The following is a 5,000-nucleotide window of genomic DNA, read 5'->3' as shown; positions in this document are numbered from 1 at the left end:
TCCACCAAGCTTGCTCCATACCTCATAAAAACCTTTATAATCACTGTGCTCACAACCAGACATACGCTGTTAAGACAGACAGACAGAGAGGAAAGCACATACCAAGCCAAACGTCACACCCACAGCAGTGTACGGGAACGTAAAATTCACCTGAGCTAATGAGAATGAATAAAAGGAGGGAATAAGCAGAAAAATTAAGAAAATATAGAGCTTATTTTGAAAGTATAGTAATGAAAGAAAACAAGACCAAGAATGATGAAAATATACTGAAAAATAATTCAAAAGTAAACAGTGAAAAACTGGGTCAAAAAATTTCAGGTCTCTCACTCAGTTTAATCGACCTTTACCCCTGTGTTTACTCTCTCTCTCTCTCTCTCTCTCTCTCTCTCTCTCTCTCTCTCTCTCTCTCTCTCTCTCTCTCTCTCTCTCTCTCTCTCTTTCTCTCTCCACTTCCTCCTTCTCCCTCTCTCTCTCTCTCTCTCTCTCTCTCTCTCTCTCTCTCTCTCTCTCTCTCTCTCTCTCTCTCTCTCTCTCTCTCTCTCTCTCTCTCTCTCTCATATTTCTTTTCTCCGTTCAGCTCCCTGTCCTTCTCCCTTTCTCTCTCTTCTTCCCTCCCCCTCTTCCCACTCTCTCTCCCTTCCCCTTTCCTCTTTCCCCTCTGTCTCCTTTTTTTTCTTCCTTTCTCTTCCCTTCCCTCTTTGTGTCCCTCCCTCTTCCCCTCACCCTCTTCCTCTCCCTCCCTCAGCCTCCCTCCCTTCCCTTCCCAGCACCACTCTATAATGGGGGTAATATCCCAGGGGCGACATTTTTAATAATTCAGAAGGGAAAAAAGCCTTATAAACTACTTGGTGGCGAGAGAGAAGTTTCTGTTGCTGTAAATACTGATGTTGATGTTGATGGTGATGGTGGTGGTGTTGCTGTTGTTTTTATTAGAGATGCTGTTGATGTTATTAATAGTGGTGGTGGTGGTGTAGTTGTGTTGGTGGTTGTTATTGGTGCCAATAGTGGTGGTGGTGGGTCACTTGTGGTGGCAATGATGGTGGTGTTGCTGATGGTGGTGGTGGAGCTGTTATTACTGGTGGTGGTGGTGGTGGTGGTGTTACTTGCAACTTTTGACAAGTGAGCCTCAGGCATTTTTATTACTGACTCGCTAACCACGCTTTCCACCCACTTTCATCGTCTGTCATTAAATTCTGTCTTTTATTATCGTTGGCCACCTTACAAAGGCTACATTACTTCCCTTGGCGACACCAGTTTCTCAGAGGTTGTGTGTGCTGACCCGACTCTGTGCTTCCTTTGACCCCATTCAGACAGTGACCATGTAGAGGAGTATTATACGCCGCTGTGTGGGCCGGTTCAACACATACAGCTCTTCTAGATAGGGTGGTGTCAAAACTCTTCGCCTTATCACCTTCCCACCTCCCACTGACTTCCTTCAGTCTGTGTGTGTGTGTGTGTGTGTGTGTGTGTGTGTGTGTGTGTGTGTGTGTGTGTGTGTGTGTGTGTGTGTGTGTGACTTCCCAGACAGTCTTCCTCTTGTTCCCACCCCCACATTCCTCTTCCTCTCTCACCATTTCTTCTCTCCCTTCCCATTCTTTCTTCTCAATCTCCTTCGTTCCATTTCCTTTTCTTTACCTTTTCCTCTTTCTTCTTCCTTAGCTAATTCTCTCTCCCTCCCTCTCTCTCTCTCTCTCTCTCTCTCCTTTGCAAGTTTGGCTGAATGAAAGTGGAGGAACAAGATTAGCGTCTCAGATCTCACTGGAAGGCATGAGACTTTAAAACTTTGGTGGATCAGAGAGAGAGAGAGAGAGAGAGAGAGAGAGAGAGAGAGAGAGAGAAGGGGGAGTTATAAGGACAAGTTGTACCTCAAAATATCTTATGACCCATATTTACAAGGTACCACGAATAAAGTTACGGGTGCACACTGCTAGGCTGACTGTGAGATAAAATTATAACAATGATGAAGGCTTTCCCCACCCGTCCTTCCTACATTTTGGGCGGTCATGGAGAAGGAATTACACCTAACCTGGGGGAAAAAGCCGGGCTAGGAAGATATACAGGAGAGGAAGAAATAGTCAATCTACCACTAAATCAGGGGCCAAAAAAACGTTGTCCAGCCGTGTCTTGAACCGTACTGTCAAGGAACCGTCAATATCCTCTGCTGGCTGCCGATTCCAGGTAATGCAAATCATGTATATGAAGCAATTGTCTTATGTATCAGTACAATCTCTTCTAGTCAAGCTTTTAAACATGGTTCCTTGATGCACTGATGATTAAGGTATACATGTGCTGGTAGCTGATGTTTCTAAAGCCATGAAGGACGATGAAATGCTGCGTTAGCTATCATTGGTGCTGTCCACCTAAAAAGACGAAGTACCAGCTAACTGTTGCATTAGAGTGGTGTAAAAAGGGCAAGACCATGACTAACAATCACCCAGAACACTCTGAAGCTGTCCCAGGCCCTTACTGAGCTGCATGTGAAATTCAGTTTCTGGTTTTGACAATGCAAGAAGGTTAACCCACTCACCGCCAGCTGTGCCCAATAAGCCAAGCAAGAATAAGGTAAGAAAGCCGCCATTGAAACACTAATACACTTTGGAAGTACTTCATAATGCCGAATAAAATCGTCTGGTGTTAGTTGAAGTCAGATTTATAAGTTGCTTCCCTCGGTTTAAGATAGAGATAAATTCACTACCCTTGCAAATAAGAGGGTTTCCCAGAAGAGAAAAATGCCGACTAACGTTGGCAGTAATAAAACACATAAATTGTTCCCCCACCCTCGCCAGTGGAATGAGTTTGATGATATTCGCATTTAAAACGTAAATTAAAGTGGCCCTTTTGATTATAAGTGCGGTGTTGGTTAATGCATGAGGGAGGGTACCTGTGTGTGTGTGTGTGTGTGTGTGTGTGTGTGTGTGTGTGTGTGTGTGGCTTGCTGAGGTCAGTCATTATGATAATACATTAATTATTGTAAATGTGGCTCGATGGCAGTGACACCTGCACGATTTAAATGTAAGATATAAGGTACACATTTTTCTTTACTTAGATGTTTTATTCATTAGAAGCATATTAAGTCAACGCTTGTATTAACTTACCCTGTTGGAGTTACGGAAGCATATTAAGCAGTAAAGTGGGCGTTGGAGCGTGTGACGAGCGATCGAGCTTTGATAAATACGGCTATCATCATAATTTCATCTTTTCGTAAATTTCAACATTTCTGGTGAGGTAGTTGAACAGTAACAGAAGAATATTTGAGCAAAAATATTTATTTTCTCACGTTTTCATTCTCCCACGTTTTCTCTCTGGATGTGCATAAAGCGAGGCGCCGTAGCTTTTATCAGACGCGCAATATTCAGTTCTCTGCTCCTGCCTTGCCGTGTCAACGAACTGCGTTGGTAATCGCTTGGCTATTGATCGAATGACAAAACTCAGAAATGGGAAGATTACTCTTGCTGATTTCGCCTTCTAAACATAGTAAAAAAAAGTTCATGTAAAATTATGGGCTTAATATCCGATATTTAATTGTCAGAATTCATGCAAGAAGACATAGTGTTAAAACAGGAAATCCTTTAATTCAATTTTTTAGTGGAGCATGTCAGGTGAAGCCCTCGGTACAATCCCTTGGAAAGCTGGGATTCCAAGGGGTTTCTTTGGCTTCATGAGTAATTGTATAGCTAAAAACAAAATTTATTTACTGGATCTACTATCTGCTGAAAGAATCTCTTCTCTTTTTCACATAGTGGACAAGTTATTAGTCTCAGAAAACCATCGCGGTCGGGCCGTGTCCTGTCGGGCCGGGCCGGGTCGTGTCAGGCTGCCCAATTCTCAGCTGAAAGTAAACATCGCTTCGCTCGCTGCGCTCGCTCACTCGTAATAAGAATCAAGCACAGTAAAATTTTGTTGTTAGATCCAGGCCTACTTATAGATTTTGTTGAAGGTAGTGTTAGTAAATTCTTTTCATATGTCAGTAGGTCTCTCGTTCCCTCGTATCTTCAGTCTGTTGAATGTTATGTATCCAGATAATTCGAAGTAAACTGTTCTTGAAGTCTATTTGACATTGACTGAATGAGAGAACTTTTGTAATCTCTTAGGCTTTGCTTCCTTCCCTTTGAATAGAAAATTCACACACACACACACACACACACACACACACACACACACACACACACATGTTAGCAGAAGGCTGTGTGCACAAAGATAAGTTCGAACACCAGTTACTCAGAGTTGATATTAACAGTTTATTCTCTCTCTCTCTCTCTCTCTCTCTCTCTCTCTCTCTCTCTCTCTCTCTCTCTCTCTCTCTCTCTCTCTCTCCTACATCATAGAATGGAAAACAAAGTAATCCATTCTATTTAAGTGCATGTTTAAAAATAGTATGGAGATAATTTAAAAGACCTGCTTCCTTGTCATCATGTTCACTGTCATCCTCATCAACATCAAAATATTTATCAACATCATTACTCTTCAGAGGCAGTTAGAGTCATTTAGGTTCATCTATACTACTTCATCCCCTATCGGTTCATTTAGTTCAAGTTTGTCCATCTAATTCAGTTTTGTCCACTCTAATTTCTTCGCATCTAATGTTGTTGAGTCAAATATATTCCAGCTCATTCAGGGCCAATGTGATCCTCTCAGAGTCAGTCAGGTCACTTAGCCGTACTGATTAAGATTTTTAGGTATGCCATTTCAGGTCTTCGAGGAATGGGTGGCCTGGGTGGTGAGGAGTGGGTAGGATGGGCTGGGATGGGTGTTAGTAGTAGTGTATGTTGGGTGAAGCATATGTTGAAGGGATGGGTGTTGTAGGCAGGCTGGTAGGGTGTACGTCAACGGTGTGGCAACAAAACATGGGTTGGGTGGGTGAAAAAGAGTGGGTGGGATGAACGGGATGGTGGTGGACAGTGGGGCGAGCATACCCTGTGTTGAAGGGTATGGTAGGAGGGGTGGTACAGGCAGTGAAGTCCCAGATTTATCTTATAGCTGAAGGGGAAGGAGTAGCAAAA

This window comes from Coenobita brevimanus, chromosome 64 (assembly GCF_032717465.1).
Source record: "Coenobita brevimanus isolate Jiangsu-jjx chromosome 64, ASM3271746v2, whole genome shotgun sequence".
Lineage (NCBI taxonomy): Eukaryota > Metazoa > Arthropoda > Malacostraca > Decapoda > Coenobitidae > Coenobita > Coenobita brevimanus.
This window is presented reverse-complemented; position numbering follows the sequence as displayed.